We start from the raw sequence: 19402 nt of genomic DNA, 5'->3' as shown, positions 1-19402 counted from the left end.
AGCCGCTGGACGACCTGGGCATCCACCTGGTCCTGACCTCCGTCCCTCCCTTCCTTCCTAATGCCGCCCTCTTACCTGCCCTCTCTACCCTGGGGAAGCCCATCTCTGTTTTGAGCCCTCTCCCCTTGGGCTGCAAGGACCCCGCCCTCCGTCACGTCCTCTCGTTCCGCCGGCAAGTGCAGCTGCAACTGCTGCCGGCGGCGTGTGACGGAGAGGCGCTTGAGGGGTCCTTTTTGATCCCCTACCAGGGGGCCCACTACCGGGTGCATTATTCCACAGGGGAGGCCCGGTGCTACCTCTGCAGGGCGATGGGGCACGTCCGGAGGGACTGCCCCTTGGCCCGGCAAGGAGAGGCATCTGGGACCCCCGAGCCCCGGCAGGGCGCTGGCCCCATCATCGCCGGCGCCCCTGGCTGCCCGGCGCCCGAAGCCACCCCTCCTCCCCCTCAGTCCATCACTGCTCCCGCTCGGGCCCAAGGGGTGCTCCCCCCAGCACGCCCAGAGGAGCAGGAGAGCCCCGCCTCTGCTGCCTGCAATTCGGCGGGACCCCCAGAGGAGGGTGCGGCAGGGATACCGCCAAGCATGGGAGAGGGCCCGCCCCAGGGGAATTCTTCCCTCCTTTATTCCGCCCCACCGCTGCCTCCCACAGTACCTGAGCCATCATCCTTGCCCCCTGACCCGACCCCTGTTAGCCAGCCCCCAGATGATGCCATGGAGGGCTGGGCCCTAGTCCAGGGGAAGTGGGACAAGCGGAAGGCTCAAGCTCCTCTCCTTTCCACCGATGCGGAAGCCCCCCGGAAGACCAGAAGGGGGGGCGCCGATGCCGAGCCCTCTGCCTTGCCTGCGGGTGCACACCATCCCCTGGTGCCGGCTGGGGAAAACGTGGCAGCACAGGAGGGCAGTGCCGTCCCTCCCTTAGAGTCCCTTCCCTTGAAGGACCCCGATGGAGCCCCACCTGCCCCGTTACCATCCACAACCCCTGTGAGCCTCGGGGCGAGTGTCACTCCGGGCACTAGTGGGGAGACCTCTGGGGTGGCGGAAGGAGAGCTCCCCTCCATATACGAGGAGATCGAGGCCCTGGGTCTGACCCCAGTCACCCAGGGGGAGGACGACCCTCTGCTAGCGGGCCTCGATCTGAGTGACCTCACCCCGGCCCCGCCTTCCCCATGTCCCCTTTCCCTAACTGCCACCTTTGCTCCCGCCTCCGAGGGTTCCCAGGGCTCCTCCATCCGCCCGGCCGTGGGTGGCACCCTGCAGTTAGCCGCTGAGCCCATCGAGGCGACCGCTGGTGCACTGCGCCTGGGACCCGAGCCCCACAGGTTGCCCCTCGAGGGTGTGGGGCGACTGACCTCCTTCCCGGGTGGGGACCCCACTGACGGTGCTGTGGCAACTATGCCCGCCGTGGTGCCAGAGCCCGGCATCATGGAGGGCCCCCTGCCCCCCCCCAGAGCCTGATCGAGAGGGGCCATCTTCCAACGGCTTGGCTCCTGGGGCCCAGGAGCCTACCTATGCCCCTCTCCCTGGCTCTTCACCCAACCCCTGCTTTGCCCTTATTCTGAATCCCTGCCCTGCCCCTGATGTCAACCCCACCCCTGTTCCCCCCACCTTCCATGCTGTCACTGCTGCCCCTGGGGCCGTCATCTCCTCGCTCCTAGAGGATGACCCCCAGGGAGTGGCTTCTGTATTCCACAGTCCCGACTCACTAGGGGCTGCTACCTTCCCTCCGCCGCCCCCATTCGAGCCAGGGTTTGAGGGGGGCCGCGTGGCGCCAGCCCATCGGGCGCCACGTCAGGGGTCTGCCCCTTGCCTGCCCATTTCGGTGGGCCACGGGGCTGTGTCAGTAGTCCCTCTAGAGGACAGCCGGGGGCTAGTGGCCCCGGCCCCCCATGCGCTGCGGGAGGAGCTGCGGGAGTTCCTTGAGGACGTCCGGGGCTCCCGTAATAAGGTGCAGCTCACCCTGCAGCGATGGGGGGATATCCATCTCATCCTCCGGGCCTTGAGGGCCCTCATGGGGGAGGGTAAAAGGACTGGGAAGTAGGCTGCCACGACTTACCAACGGGTCCGCCTCTTCCATGACTCCCTAATTACCTACGGGGTAGGTCACAGATTGTTGTGCGGCCCGTTGGGAACCGCGAGCATCCCTGCTGGTGAGAATCCCCCCCAGCCCTCTTCATGGCACCTCTTACCATCATCACGTTAAACACCCAGGGCTGCAGGATGGGTTTCCGCAGGTGCCAGGTGCTCCCCTTCCTTCGGGAGGGGGGGTACTCTGTGATTTTCCTGCAGGAGAACCATATGGATCTGGCTGCTGAAGCTAGCTGGCGGCTGGAATGGGGGGACAGGGTCTACTTTAGCCATCTCACAATTCGTACGGCTGGAGTGGTGACCCTGTTCTCCCCCGACCTATGGCCTGAGGTGCTGGGGGTCGCCGAGGCTGTGCCGGGCCGCCTGCTCCACCTCCGGGTCTGTTTGGAGGGGCTTGTGGTCAATCTTGTCAACATCTGTGCCCCGACATCGGGCCTAGAGCGGCTACGTTTCTTTCAGCAAGTGTTCGCCTTCCTCGGCACTTTGGATCCTCACAAGTGCCTGGTCCTGGGCGGGGACTTTAACACGACCCTCGAGGAGCGGGACCGCTCGGGGACCGAGCAGTGCCCGGCCGCCGCGGACGTCCTCCGGGAGATAGTCGACCATCACTCCCTGGTGGACGTCTGGCGTTCACCTCGTCGCGCTATTCCCGGTTGGACTGCATCTATTTATCACGTTTCCATCTTTCACAGGCTCACTCCTCCAGCATCCAGCCGGCCCCATTCTCCAATCATCACCTGGCCACCGTGACGGTCTCTCTCTGTGCAGAGAGGCCGGGGCCGGCCTATTGGCATTTTAATAACAGCTTGTTGGAGGATGTGGGCTTCGTGGCATCCTTCCGGGAGTCCTGGTTGGCCTGGCGAGGGCAGCGGCATGCCTTTCCCTCGGCGCGGCGGTGGTGGGATCTAGGGAAGGTGCGCGCCCAGCTTTTCTGCCGTGACTACACCCGGGGCGCCAGCCGAAGAAGGGATGCGGTGATAGGGCAGTTGGAATGGGAGGTCTTAGAGCTGGAGAGGCGTCTGGCCACCAGCCCCAAGGATCCATCCCTCTGCGGGGCGTGCCGGGAGAAGCGGGAGGAGCTCCGGGCCCTCGAGGACCATCGGGCCTGGGGTGCTTTTGTTCGATCACGCATCTGCCTCCTTCGGGAAATGGATCGCGGCACCCACTTCTTCTACGCCCTGGAGAAAAAGAGGGGGGCCAAGAAGCATGTCATCTGCCTCCTCCCAGAGGACGGCACCCCCCTCACGGATCCGGTGGAGATGTGCGGGAGGGCCAGGGCCTTCTACGCAGGCCTTTTCTCCCCGGATCCGACCGATCCTAACGCTTGCAGAGTGCTCTGGGACGAACTCCCGACGGTCAGCGTGGGTGACCAAGACCGGCTAGAGCTGCCTTTCACTCTGGCCGAGTTCTCGGAAGCCCTCAGCCGCATGCCCGCCAATACATCTCTGGGCATGGATGGGCTGACTGTGGAGCTCTACCGTGCGTTCTGGGACGTCCTCGGCCCAGACTTAGTTACTGTCTGGGCCGAGTCTTTGCAGAGCGGGGTCCTCCCTCTTTCGTGCAGGTGAGCCATGCTCGCCTTATTGCCAAAGAAGGGGGACCTCCGCGATTTACGAAATTGGCGTCCCGTCTCACTCCTCAGCACGGACTACAAGGTCGTAGCGAAAGCCATCTTGCTGTGGCTAGGGTCCGTGCTGGCGGACGTGATCCACCCAGACCAGACCTACACCGTCCCGGGCCGCACCATCTTTGACAACCTATATCTGGTCCGGGACCATTTGGAACTCGGGTGTAGGGACGGTCTGTTGTTCGCCCTCCTGTCCCTGGATCAGGAGAAGGCATTCAACAGGGTGGATCATGGGTATCTCCTGGGCACTCTGCGAGCGTTTGGCTTGGGTCCCCAGTTTGTGGGTTTTCTCCAGGTGCTGTACGCCTCCGCAGAGCGTCTGGTCAGGCTCAACTGGACCCTGACCGAACCAGTCAGCTTCAGGTGAGGAGTATGGCAGGGGTGCCCCCTCTAGGGCCAGCTGTACGCTCTGGCGATCGAGCCCTTCCTCTGTCTCCTCCGCAGGAGATTGACGGGGTCGGCGCTATGGGAGCCGGAGCTGCGGCTGGTCCTGTCGGCATATGCCGACGATGTACTCCTCGTGGTCCGGGACCCGGGCGACTTGGCGCAGGTGGAAGCTTGCCAGGCTGTGTACTCGGCAGCCTCCTCTGCCCGGGTCAACTGGGTCAAGAGCTCTGGCTTGGTGGTAGGGGACTGGCGGCAGGCGAGCTCCCTCCCACCCGCGCTTCAAGCCATCAGGTGGAGCGCGGGTCCACTGCTCTATCTCGGCGTTTACCTTTCTGCCACGCATCCGTCTCCGCCGGAGAACTGGCACGGTTTAGAGGGCAGGGTGGTAGAGCTGCTCCGGAGATGGACAGGACTGCTCCGGTGTCTGTCCTTTCGAGGGCGGGCACTGGTGCTCAATCAACTAGTCCTGTCCATGCTCTGGTACCAGCTCAACACCCTGGTTCCAGCCCCGGATTTCCTGGCCAACCTCCGGAAATTGATTCAGGAGTTCTTCTGGTCAGGACTGCACTGGGTCTCTGCAGGGGTTCTCCATCTGCCCCCTGGAGGAGGGAGGGCAAGGCCTGAAGTATCTCAACACTCAGGTCCATGTCTTCCGTCTCCAGGCCCTGCAGAGGCTCCTTTATGGTACAGGTAGTCCGGCGTGGAACATATTGGCGCACGCCTTCCTGCGCCGCTTCCAAGGGCTCCGATATGACCGGCAGCTCCTTTATCTCCATCCGAGGGGTCTTCCCCGAGACCTCTCTGGGCTGCCGGTCTTCTACCAGGACCTCCTCCGGACCTGGAAACTGTTTGCAGCGACCAGGTCCGTGGCGGCCTCCGTGGGGGAAGATCTCCTCGTGGAGCCCCTGCTACACAACCCTCAGCTCCATGTGCAGGCGGCGGAGTCCCCCTCGGTGCGCCAGAGGTTGGTCCTGGCAGAAGTCACCAAAGTCGGAGACCTCCTGGACTACGACCGGGGAGACTGGCTGGATCCCCTGATGCTCGCTCAGCGCATGGGGCTCTCCAGACCTCGTACTGCCCTGTGCGTACTTCAGGAGGTGAGGGCCGCTTTGCCGCCCGCTGCTTGGGTTTACCTCGACCGGGTCCTGCGAGAGGGCATGCCCCGCCCACCCTCCACCCCAGGCCCTCCGGACCTTTTCATCGGGCCCCTGCCCCGTGGACCCGACCGACCCCCCCCCTTACCTTCACCGTGAGCCGGCTGCACGAGCTGCAGCCGGTCCGGTTCCAGACCACGCCAAAACAACATCTCTACACGCTCGTGCTCCACACCCTTCATGTCCTCACCCTCACGTCCCGCCCTGACACAAAGTGGCGGGACCTCCTGCCACCTCTAGAGGGTGAGGAGCCCCGGTGGGCCAGCCTCTATTCCACCTTAGTCCCGAGGCCTGCCGGGGATATCAGTTGGCGGCTCCTTCACGGGTCTGTGAGCACGGGCGTGTACTTGGCGCGGTTCACCCCAATCCTGGACACCTGCCCCTTTTGCGGTGTGAGGGAAACCGTGGCGCACGTCTATCTGGAGTGCGCCAGGTTGCAGCCCCTATTCCGGCTCCTCACAAATATTTTGTTAAGGTTTTGGTTGCACTTTTCTCCTCACGTTCTTATCTATGCACTCCCTGTCCGTGGCCCCACTAAGTCGCGGGACCTCCCTGGTCACCCTCCTCCTGGCCCTGGCTAAAGTGGCCATCTATAAAACCAGGGTGAGGAGGTTGGCCGATGGAGTCTCCTGCGACTGCGGGGCCTATTTCCGATCCTCTGTCCGTTTACACCTCTGGGCAGAGTTCCTCTGGGCGGCGTCCACTGACTCCCTTGATGCCTTTGAGGAGCAGTGGGCGCTGTCCGGGGTTCTCTGCTCGGTGTCCCCGTCCGGTTCCCTTCGTTTGACCCTTTGACCACACTCCCATCCCTGTTCTTCATTAGTTGTCCCCCGTAATTATTTGGCTTCCCAGGTCCTGTGGATCCCCCCCTTAGGCTGGGGGGGGGATCCTTTAGCAGTGGGTGAGCTCGCCCGCCCACTTCCTGGATCCCAATAAGACCAGACTCCTGTACCCCACTGGTCTGGGTCTGTCACAATATATATGTAATCTTTTTTTCCTTACCTGCATCACGCTAGTCCTTCTTAAGGGAACAGCCTACCTCATTTCTCACACACAGCCTGCTCATATTTTCCTCCAAGCTGCCAAACTAAACTCATGAAAAACTTGGGTCTGTCAAAGTGGACTCTAATATTCCAAACAGAAATAACAAATTTTATTACATAGTCTGGGTTTGGATTCATCCACCCAACCATTCAGCCAGTTTTGTAAGCTCTTTGAACCAATGCTGTGTTTTCCTCTGAGTTTGTAGAGCACCTTGCTCAACAATATAAACATTAAATAATATTTATTATTAATCAGAGTAATATTAATCAAGGCTCAGTCATGAAAGATTCTGAATGCCCTCACCTCTCATTGGCTTTACTATTAAAATGAAGTTATGGAGGCCACTGTAGTAAGTGGATGGTTAATGTTCTGTTCTATCTTAAGATCGAGTTTGTTGTTAAGGGCCTTATCTTTCAACATGTCTTCAAATTCCATTAGAGCTACCAAAAGTTAGGGCACTCAGCTCCCCAAAAGAAATTCTGTCATAACACTCTGAAATGATGTTTTTGATTATCTAGCATTCACAGGTTTATGATGAAGCCACTGTGACAGATATGGCAATTTCATGCAATATCCTGGACAAGCCTTATTGAAATAAGTTAAACCTTACTGAATTACTTTGAGTATCTTAGGCATTCATTGTATTAAAAAGGAAATTTGAGGGTGTTTCCTAGAAAATACTTGGGAGGAGGGGACTGCAAATATTCATCTCCATACTCAATCTTTTGAAGCTATGCCCTGAGGAGAAATCCGTTGTCTATGAATTGCCTATTCACAAATCAAAGACCCAGGCTCTGTAAAAGGGAGACTACATTTTTCATAAACGTTCTTCTTCTGAGTAAAAGCTGTTGTGATATTGTTACCACATAACCACCCCCTGAAACCCCACCCGTGATGGCTTTGAAGGGCTATTCACTTGGCAGAGTCCTTGGCAGAGTTTCAGAGTAGCAGCCGTGTTAGTCTGTATCCACAAAAGGAAAAGGAGGACTTGTGGCACCTTAGAAACTAACACATTTATTTGAGCATAAGCTTTCGTGAGCTACAGCTCACTTCATCGGATGCATTCAGTGGAAAATACAGTGGGGAGATTTTATATACAATGAGAACATGAAACAATGGGTGTTACCATACAGATTGTAACAAAAGTGATAAGGAAAGGTGAGCTATTACCAGCAGGAGAGCGGGGCAGAGGGACGACCTTTTGTAGTGATAATCAAGGTGGGCTATTTCCAGCAGTTGACAAGAACAGTAGGCGGGGAAATAAACAAGGGGAAATAGTTTTACTTTGTGTAATGACACATCCATTCCCAGTCTTTATTCAAGTCTAAGTCAATTGTATCCAGTTTGCAAATTAATTCCAATTCAGCAATCTCTCGTTGGAGTCTGTTTTTGAAGGTTTTTTGTTGAAGAATTGCCACTTTTAGGTCTGTAATTGAGTGACCAAAGAGATTGAAGTGTTCTGAGACTGGTTTTTGAATGTTATAATTCTTGACGTCTGATTTGTGTCCATTTATTCTTTTACATAAAATCTCCCCAAGGTATTTTCCACTGTATGCATCCGATGAAGTGAGCTGTAGCTCACGAAGGCTTATGCTCAAATAAATTTGTTAGTCTCTAAGGTGCCACAAGTACTCCTTTCCTTTTAGTTCAAGTTCTCTAATGTAATGGAAAACAAGTGACTTTGGGAGGGGGGGCAGGAGTTTCAGGATGGAACCAGCTCCCATAAGGCGCAAATTCATCTGCTAATAATTAGATATTCACCCAACAAAACCCCACTAGGGACTGCAAAGTTTGGAAGTAACTGAAATCTGTCTCACCCCAGAGCCAAATCCTGCTTACTTTACTCACACAAATAATTCCTATTGCTCAAAAGGGACTTCACTGTGATTACTTGTATGAGTGAAAGAAACAGGATTTGTCCCACTGCTCAGCCCATCTGGACAGCACCCTTCTCAAAGTATACAAAGAAAATTTAAATTTGGCAGTAGTCCCATCTCTTATCCTCAGCATTGCACTCAGGCCAGTGTATAAAATGAAACAAAAACAGTGCACCTTTGCCAGAGTTTAAAAGCAGAATTTCTAGCCAATTGCAACATGTTTGGCAGGAAAACAGGAAGTTAAATGGAACCCATTACTCTTTTATTTATTTATTTATTTATTTATTTATTTTCTTTCAGCTAAGATTGGGAGAGAGGGCGTAACAATAAAACATGAAACAATGGGCGTTACCATACACACTGGTGATCTCTGATAAGCTTATTAACATGTGTGTAAATTTTCATATGTTTTCTCTGTAATGCTTGTACCATAAGAATAAATATGCTTGTTTAGAAAGGGCTATGTGACAGCTTAACTATGTGTGATTTTGCTGTTTATAACCCCTGAGGAGGGAAAGCAAAGCCAGAGTGCTGAGGCAGTTCAACTTGCTGGAGAATTCACACTGTAATCAGGGCAGCCTAGAAATACTCTGGTCAGCAAGGAGAGAGACACATGTCTTGTTCCCAAGAGAGGTGACAACCATGGATCCTGAAGCCTAACAGTGGGTGCCCTTGCTCAATCACAGAGAGGTAATATAGGTACAGTTGCCCTTAACTGTGACCACGACATCTACACCTTCTCAGATATGTGTCTAAGGCACATACTTTGAAGTGATTTCAAAATTTTCACTTTGTATGCCAGTAGAAACCTAGGGCCCAATTTTAATGGTATGTAGTTGCCTAAGAAGCAGATTTTATTTATTTAATGATCAAGAGAAGAATGAAACAAGGTTGTATAATGCCACTAACTTTATTCAACATTGATAGAGGATTATTTGATTAAATTAACTGAAGAAACAAAAAAAAGGTATTAAGATGATTGGAAAAATGGGTAAATAACCTTTAGCATGCAGATGAAAGTGATATTGACTCATTTAGAAGGTCTGTTGAAGTTAGTGGAGATTATATGTGAGTACGGCAAAGAATGTAGTCTAGAGTAGAATGTAGACAAGACAAAAACTATGGGGGTATGCAAGGACCCTGGGAAAACATTCATCCAGATTCCAGCAAATGTTGCAGCCGTACAGCAAGTGAAAAAATTACTACTACTTAGGAAGCATAATTACAGAAGATGGAAGATCAGATACTGAAGTTAGTATCAGAATAGCAAGAAGCAAAGAGAGACAAGGTAGGTGAGGCAATATCTTTGTATTGAACCTACTTCTGTTGTTGAGAGACACTTTTGAGCTTACACAGAGCCCTTCCTCAGGTCCTGAAAACTTGTCTCTCACCAACGGGAGCTGGTCCAGTAAAATATTGCCTGACCCACTTGTCTCTCCAGTATCCTGGGACCAGCACGCCGACAAGAGTAGCCAAAGAGACATTCTGGAAAAATAAACAACTGCTGAGAAGAGAGACAAATATCAAGACAAAATTCCAATTCTTAAAAACTTACATTTGGACTGCATTAAAGTGGCTGTGGAACATGGATGATGTTTAAACAATGGATAAAAAACCTACAATCCTTCAAAATATGGTATTATAGAAGAACTCTTAAAATATCATGGGTAGGCCACATCAACAACAACAAAGTTTGGAGGAGATGATCAATTTCAGTGGTACTTAAGCACCTGGGAACTTTTAAAAATCCCAATAGGTGCCTATCTACATCTTTAGGTGCCTAAATACCTTTAAAAATCTGGGCCAGAGTCCACTACACACTTGATATACTTAGGGGTTCATTTCAGTTTATATTGGTTACTGTATAATGTATCATTCTTTTGACAGAGTTCATATGCTTTGCTCACCTGTGGGAATTAACACACCGAAATATTTATTTCACTGGGTGAAAATGTAGTAAACCCTAGCAAGGGGAAAAAAGCAAAGCGACAATTGGCATAGTGGGTGAAAAATTCTGCACTTAGTCCATACCTATCAGGATTGAAGCAGATAAAACACATGTTGATGCCTTAATGTTTAGGAATGTTTGCTCTTTCCTTTCTTCTCTCTTTTTTTAATCATAAAAAGAAGAAACATAATGTTATTTGTATTCTTTCATCTATCCCTCAGCCAACAGATCACTACAGCTATCTCTGAAAAATAATAATATTTCCAAAGCAATACAAATTCTTGAAGAACTACCAGTATGTTTGCTAGATAAATTTTCTTCATTCCTATATTCATACAAAGCTCATGTATTTTCATGTTCCATTGAACATTGAGAGATAGTGCGAATTTCTATAAGAAAGCTATTATTATGTTCTTCTTTTTACTGAAGTGATGATTGCTATGACTTTTCAAAGCACAAAGTCAAAAATCTCAGTAATCCTCTCATATGCCATAATGAGTAAGGACTCCAAATTAATTTTAAAAATGATATGCTATTAATTGGAGACATTTGCATATTTTATTTTTAATAGACTGAAATGTAATCACTGAAGATGTTTTTCAAACTCTTAACATGTCTCTCTAGGCCAGATTCTGATGTCAGTAACATTGGTGTAAGTCTGGAGTAAATACATTATGTCAGTGGATTTACACCAGCATATCTAAGATCAGAATCTATTCAGAAATCTCCTATTTCTCCAAAGCCTTAGCCACAGCAGTACCTTTCTTCTTATTCCATGAAATTCCCTCACAACCTTAGATGTAGGGAGGCTTTGTCTGGGCCAGCAAGGGGAGAAAACTCTTTGGCTCCTTTAATTCCCTTATTTTTACACTCCTCATTATGCGTGTTCAGCCTCCAGTGGGTTTTGAGATGGGAGGAGGGGGGTTCTTAGACTGGTTGTGTGTATAGAAAAATGTAGTGGAAGCCCATTGTCTCTTGCAGATTCAAGAGGAGCATTTATAATACAGCACAGTGAATAATTGACTTTTTCTGGTTCAGAGGCTGAACTGAAAAATAAACAAAAAAAACCAGAATAGCTCTGGGTCAACTCAGATGTAAAACGTTTCAGCTTTATCTCTACAAAACCAATCATTTGCTTTGGGTTTACCTTTTTCAAGTTAAATCTAGCTAGATTTCAAAACAAAAATTATTTCAAAATAAAAAGAAAAATGTTTCATTTAGAAAATGTCACCATGAAATGTTTTGACTTCTTGGGAAATGTTTCTCCCTTTCGTTTTGGCCAAAATTATTCACCAAATTGCACCCGAATTCATGAACAGTTTTGGTCAAACTGAAACAGCATTTGTTTGGAGAATAAACTATTCACCAGTTTGTTCTCCACCCTGCTCTAGTTTATGTGCCCTTTGCCTTGTGTAGAGGGCCATTCTGTCCCCTGGGGCAACAGCGGCTTCAAGGAAGCAAGGCAGCAGAGGAGGAGCATACCATAGTTCCAGTTGCAGCTGTGGCCACCCCTTTGGAGTTAGGAGATCCCAGTAACATCAAGATGACCAGTGGGAGTCCCAGGAAGGACTGGCTAGAAATCATCCAGAGGGTCCCAGCAGAGGCAACAGCAGAGAGCATGTGCAGAAGGATGAAAATCGCAGTGGATAGGCTCCTTATCCACTGCAGAACCCAGAGCTTTATTTCCTGGAAGTGGATGATCCAAAACCTGCTTGCCACAGGGAGAAGCAGGAAGACAGTAATAAGTGTGGCTCTCCTTTCTCCCCTCCCTCCTTCTTGGCTAAGGGCAGTTGAATGCCTTGGCTCAACTCTTTCCCCCCTATAATTTCACTGGACCAGGGTTTGGAACTCAGAAGATCAGTGGGAGAAGACTCAGGGACTTTCCCATGGGCTGAAATCACTGACTGTGAAGGCCAGACGGTCCTTTCACAGGAACTTTGGAGGGAAGGGGAAACCTAAATGCATGGTGTCCATAAGGTTTTCTTTGGGCAGGGGTTTAGAGGCTCCTCCACACAAAGATTGGGTGCTGGAGGGGTTTCCTTTCCCCCCTAGGTTCTTCAGGAGCTATTAGCAGCTGGGAGTGTTGATTTCAGGTGCCAGCACTCCTATAACTGTGCTACCAGACCAGGATGGGATGGTGGATTCCCTGGTTCCTACTGCCCAGAGATTAGGGGGTAGGCAAAGCAACCCCTACAGAGGAATCTGGTTTAATTAGAACACTCTTAGAGATGTGGCTAGTAGAAGGCTATTAGATGATAAGCAAGGGAGTGGTGAGTTAGGGCTTTGGAGTTTAGGAATCTGCAAAGGGGATTAGACACCCTGACTAAATGTCAAAAATTGATTAGGGGATGGCGAGGTGAGTCAGAGAACTACAAGTGGCTAAGGCAAGGGGAGGCTAAGGCAAGGATTTTCCCAATCAAAATATTAGGCTTGCCTAGTGCAGACACCTGCTGATGACAGGCAGCTTTTTTCTTCATTAGGAAGGGAGTTGCTTCACAAAATTTCAGCTCATTGTTAAGGTAAATTTGGTTCCCTTTCATTAGGATTGGGGTGACTACATCCACAGCACAGCTGGGAACAGGGGCGAAAGGGGTATAGGCTATTAGAGGGGGCATTCAAATTCATAGTCTGTATGAGGCTGTATGTTAAGGATAATAATTCAATGGTATAAATGTGCTGAACTCTTGCTGTTATGCCTTCTTTCAGGATCATGAGAATGGGCCATAATAGTTTGTATTTGGAAGCATGGGAACAGTACCGTGCATTAGGCCCCCTAGCAGGTAGACAGTTCCCCCTGGGAGTTCATAGCTGGGTCTCAGCAATGAGGGAGTTCTGAGATGGTATGTAAGGAAGGGCACACTTTGGGGTCAGCAGATGCCTCTCTTACATTTTTTGGCCAGGGAAGGACCATCTGAATTAATCACTGTGCACCTGGACGGAAACAATTTGGGAACTTTATAAAAGGGTTGAGTTCATGATTAGGGGAAAGAGATTAGGGGTGAATCCAGGTCCTTTTCCCTGCCCTCAAATGCCACATTGATGGGTCTTGCTGGAAAGTTTCCAGGTCTTCACAGGTGGACCAACCTGCTCAGGAGATGTGTAAATTGGTTGGTGGCTAAATTATGTGAGTGGGAAAGCTTGATGATTGCCCATATTGAAACTGCATATTTAATATGCAAAAATTGGGGATTGGTCCTGCTTTGAGCAGCAGGTTGGACTAGTTTCAGAGTAACAGCCATGTTAGTCTGTATTCGCAAAAAGAAAAGGAGTACTTGTGGCACCTTAGATACTAACCAATTTATTTGAGCATAAGCTTTCGTGAGCTACGGCTCACTTAGTCTCTAAGGTGCCACAAGTACTCCTTTTCTTTCTGCAGGTTGGACTAGATGACCTCCTGAGGTCCCTTCCAACCTTAATATTCTTGATATTCTATGAATACCTAAGTTATTCAGGGAGATGGGATATACACCTGTCTGTGGACCGGAGGATTCTGTCTTATGTTATGAGAGGAATTAACAGACTGGGGATCTAGGTAGGAGTGATGCTAGTCAGGTGCCCAGTGCACATTCTTGTTTAACAGGGAGACTGGTTCCTTGAAAAATGGAATTGCAATCAGGATTAGGGGAAAACATCACTTAAAGAAGGTGGGAACCATGCTGGGGATTCTAATGTCTGGTACAGTGAGAGGCCAACCCCTTTTCCCTATACTCTCAAACCTTCTAGAAGAGGGTGTTGGGGAGGGTGTTGGGGTCCTAGCAACAGGGCTAGGACATATGGAAAAGATTGGAAAGGGTGGGGCTGAAGGCATCCCACCTGAGGTGGTACAGGTCAAGGAAGAAGGGATGACTTGCACTGGACAAGTCATTTCCAGATAACTTATTACATCTGGGAAAAGAATAAAGTTGCAACCTAGTTAAACTATATTCCTGGTGTCTTGTCTGTCTTCCTGCAGTGACTGAGGACTATTAATCACCACTTTCTCTCACTAAACAGAATGTGATCCTACAGGGATCAGCACAGTACCTGTAAAGATTTGACACATGTATGTATTTGGAGAAAACAGTTAAAACAAACAACTTCAGGCCCAGCAAGAGTTTAACACAAACATCTGAGGGGCGTGTTTGTGTATATATGTGACAGAGCTGTAAAAAAACAAATGCTGCCAAAGGAAGGGAGAAACTATGAATTTAGTAAGTAATGATTAATATAAATAAATATCAGTTATAGGCAAGTTACCAATAACCAATCAAAGTACACACAGCTTTTCTAATGCCTCAAAAAAAATTCTGGAGTCGCTCTTTGACTGGTTGCTGATGATTTTTAATCTCCAGCCTGTTTTCTAAAAAATCAATACGACATCGCACAGCAAGCCATCATTCTACGCACTAATAGGTTTATCCTGCATTCCTTGCACACACAGAACTCCAGTGATCACACTGGGATGTTTGAGCATCAGAATCTAATAGGATATCAATGATACTGAATACCGAAAACACCCACAATTATATTGTCACCATACTGTATCAATACTAATACTACCAGTATTTGTAAAGACTTCACAGGCAGTGCATAATTAAAATTTCTTCAGCCTTTTCAAATGATCAAGCATTATGAAAATAGACAAGGGCATTGTTTTATCTGCAATAAGGTCACAGGAATTGCCATAGATATAGCAATAGTATTACACATATAATTACCACACTGGTAATTTATTCAATAAAGCTCTCATTTAATTACAGGAACCCATTGCACTGAATGATGTGTTAAGCATGATTTATATCTTGGTTGTAAATATTCAGAAATAGTCCCCTTTATAATGAAAGCAACTCTTCTCTATTCTCCATTTGCCTTAGACTTCAGAGTGCTGATACAACAGAAAGGTGCCATCGGTGGATCACATAGCTACTGAATATTCTATGTGACCTGTGATTTAGAGACACAAAGGGGATAACTCAAACATGGCTGGCTACAGTAGCATTATACGCTTAATAATTGCCCACATGTTCACAGTTTGAGGAGAAGAAAACATCAGTATATTCAAAGGAGGCTAAATCAACACCCTAAACTATCATCAGTCTGAAAATGCTTGTTCCAAGATTTCAAGAGAATATTTCCATGTGATTGTTGTAGACTGGAAGAAATACAAGAGGCTCGGAGAGGAGTAAACCCTTTGCACCCAGTGAGGATTCCCGCTTGGGAAGAGCAGGTTGCATTTCTGTTCATCGCTGGGTTCCCTCAAGGGGAGGAGGGAAGGGAGTGCAGCTTCACCTCTACAGGTACTCTGCTACCAGGACCTCCTGAGGGAGGCCGCTGAAGATAGGGCTTTGCAGCCCACTTGTGTTCCCTGTACATGAAGTTGCAACCACTTTGCATTAGTGCCATTTGGGCCACCACATATACTCTCTGATACAGGGGTCTCAAACTCAAATGACCACATGAGGACTAGTACATTGACCCGAGGGCCGCACCACTGACCACCCCCCTGCTGCCCTGGCCCCGCCCCCACACCACCCCTTCCATGAGGCCCCACCCCTTCCCCACCCTTTCCCACCCCTTCCCTGCCCCATTCCAACCCCTTCCCTGGGTTGCAGGTAAAATGACTTGACCATTACATGGTCTCAATGCTGACCTTGTTTGACCTAGAAAGCTAAAGATTTCCCATTGAGAACGTAAGTTTTCCCATCAACTAATTGTTATTTTATGGTAGTGGACATGGTTCATGACACTTACATTACATCATAATCCTTTTAACCTGTGTGCCACATAAATCTTCTCCGGACTATAGTATTATCTATGTACCTGCCTTATGATCTGCAACACCAAAAAAAACATACCTCTTTTGGATAAATATTTTGTGAGAACTAATTTTTTTAACTAATTTGACCAACCCTCCTCCCAATCCATATTCTAATAATGTATGAGTTGAGACCAACTGACACTCCCCACAACAGTCTATTTAATCAACTGTTGCCAAGCTTCAAGATTATCCCTCTCACTCCATTCACTAGGACACACACACCACTCCTGAGGATAGTCTTCTTCAAGTGCAGTACTCAAACTAACTTATAAGGCAAACAGACAAGATCCTTCCCAAGGTTTTCACATCCTGCTGGGAGAAAAAGAAAAGAGAAGCTCACTCCCAATCAAATTTGAAATCTCCATTCTAAGGGATTCCTTCCATAAATCACAAAGACCGCAGATTCCCAACACCCTACCGAAGAACCTTTTTTTCCATCCTCCACTTTTTTTTTTTTTTTACATTTTGCCCTTCAGGAGGGTCTTCTTCCTATACTCCAGATATAATATCATTTTATCATAAATTAGCTTTGCTAATTCATAGTAATGAAAAATGAAGTAAAGAATAAACTCATCCTCAACCATTATAAAATGATTGCTTTCCTATAAAACTAATAACCACTGACAGATCAACCAACATTTACTAGAGTACTTCTGAAAACTACTAAATCAGTAGTTTGTAATGGGTTACTGTGTTAGTGTTTGTTAGTACCTAACAAAGATATCTGCCGATCGACACATAACATGTAACAGTTAATGGTCAGTAGGTAATATGACAAACCTTAAAAATGGATATATGGAATTAATAGGAAGTCTGACACTTTAAGGTATCATTGAAGTAACCTCAGGCATTTGACATCAGAGCCAATAAAATAACACTACTGAGATCAAAGACATTCAACAAAATTACACTTTTTGAAGTTTGCAAGTCGTAAGTTGGAGACATGTTAGTCCATTTGACCTTGCAATTTGCTGAATTCCTGAATGTTTGGAGTCATTACAGGAACATCTGATGTTTTGATACACAAAGATCTGAAAGATGCAGAGAGTATCCAGGTTAATCCACACTGACAGGTAGGTCGGTCTTAGAATCCCATTGATTGTGCTCTTCAGATTTTGCTTTTGGAATTAACTTGGCTTTGCCCTCTAAAACAAAGTTTGCTCTTCTACATGTTATGATGAAGAAAGTTCATGATATTAGCTGTGTCTTGAATGTCATGGAATGTCTTTTGTTTTATATTTATGCAGAATCCAGAAGAATGGGAACAATTCCTGATGGGTGACCTTCTGAGTGCAAAGCTGATCGATGTGTTTAATAAATACATTCAAGTAATCCTGGGGAAATTATTTGAAAGTTGATTGTGATTTGCATCAATATCATATTAAATAAACATTTCAATATTGTTTAACCTGACCTTGCTCCTTTTTGTTTGTGCATACTCTGATTTGTTTAGATAGCACTGAGCCCATTTTTTTTCTTTTATGTTACAGTTTATGAACCTAAACCTGCAACCCTTATTGGAATGTGTTCAGTTTAAGTGAAAATCATATTAAGAAACAAAGGCACTCCATACTGGCTACTCAATGCAGTGTTCTTTGATCTGCCACTATACCCCCAGAAGTAGCATGGAGAACACATTCAAGTACACAGGCCACATTTGACTTCTTCCATTGAGTTCAATAAGCTTTGGATCAGGCACTAAATGTAATAAGAGTAAAGTGTACTGTAGTCAATAGGAATAGGATCTGACCTTTAATGTTCTTTGTTGACGTCTATTGTACTTTTATAAAGTAGGCACTATTCCGCTAATATCTATCCAATTTGGCTGAACAGTGATGTCCCACTCTGCCCTGATGACAAATGCCTCAAGCTAACCCAGAATTTGATAAGAAATAGAAAAGGAAAAAAAATAATTATTCTTTTTGTGTGTGCATCCTCTTGAGGGTGTAACTGCAGAAAAGCTGTTTTCTTAAACTCCTCGGTGATCTGATTTTCTGGTATACCAGGATACTTTTTACAGACATACTGCGTCTGCACATAGGATCTGAGCACAAAGAAGGGTGTACAACAGTACGGCTTGCAGCACTTTGGCTGAGAGAACACCCTTCCAGTAATACACATTTGCATGAGATGGAAGTATGGTTTTGATGCTGCTCTGAGAACCTCAGCCAAGTAATATTACTTGTCAGCACTTGTTTTACAGATGGCAGGTCAGGCATGTATAAATGTATGCTTTCCTGACGCATTGTGACAGATAAATAGTTGCTTATTTACTGGTGTGTATATCTATGGACAATCAAGTATAATATCTCTTCCTCTTCTCCATTTCACGAATCCTTCCTCTTCTTCATTGTGTTCCATCCACTTAGCCTTCTCAGTCTGGTTTTCCACCCTGACTTCCTCTGATTTAGACTCATTACACTATTCCACACCTGGATGGCAGACCCATTTGAGTAGAATTAGTCAGATTTGTATTTTATGACATTTTTCTGTGGAAAGTAACTTTACTACAAACTTCATTTTTCCCCTCTAACTGCCAGCGAAGGTAAAGCAACCAGAACACACACAAGCAAACCTTAAGAAAATCTGTGCCTTCTGACATGCAACACCTCTGCTATCCCAAAGCCACGGGAATACAAAGAATGTTACACAGAAAAGTCTTAGAATGGCACACCCGAATGCACACACCTCCTCTAGAATCAAGTCATCTGTTTGCAATATTTTTAACCTATTGCTATGGCACATGCTGTTAATCCTTTTCGGTCAGATAGAAGGCAAAATAATTGTTAGGATACAATGAAAAAAATAAGTAATATGTTTATGTGTGTCCGGGAGGGAGTGCCAGAAAACTTTCCCAACCACTTTTGTGATACCCTGCTTATACCTTGTTCTCTTCTGAATCTCTCTTCAAAATCTTTATTTAAAATAAAATGGTAGAAACTAGGTGGGATGTATTTTGACGGTGTTCCAGGAGACATATTTGTGAGTGGTATGTATTAACACATGGTAGAGTCAGCGCAGGTCAGTCACAGAGGCTACACAACCGAGCCAATCAACGTCAGCGAAACATGATTGGGACAGAACTTCTGAAAGTAGTGAAATACAAATGTTATCAGATTATTTTGACAGTCATGCAGAAGTGCACAGCACACCTCTTCTACATGGGGAGATCTGTAAATCATCCCATATCGCAAACAAGTAGAGGTCTTGAACTTGCAAACCAAATTGCTTATCCTTTATATGAGAGAAAACCTTTGATTGTAACAATGCACCATGTTAATCCTGTGCCTAGAAAATTGTCCTATGAAGATAAAACGATAATAAAATTTAGCATTATTCTGTATATCTGGGGATAACATCCTATTTCTGCACCGAAGTCCTTGTAAAACATCCTATACATAGCAATACATCTGTTTATTTTTGTTACGGCTTCTCCATCACTTTCCAACTGCTTTTGTTTTCTGTTTGAAAGCACTCCATTGTG

This window comes from Lepidochelys olivacea, assembly GCF_965140295.1.
Source record: "Lepidochelys olivacea isolate rLepOli2 genome assembly, chromosome: 7".
Lineage (NCBI taxonomy): Eukaryota > Metazoa > Chordata > Testudines > Cheloniidae > Lepidochelys > Lepidochelys olivacea.
Note: the sequence above shows the minus strand (reverse complement) of the source record.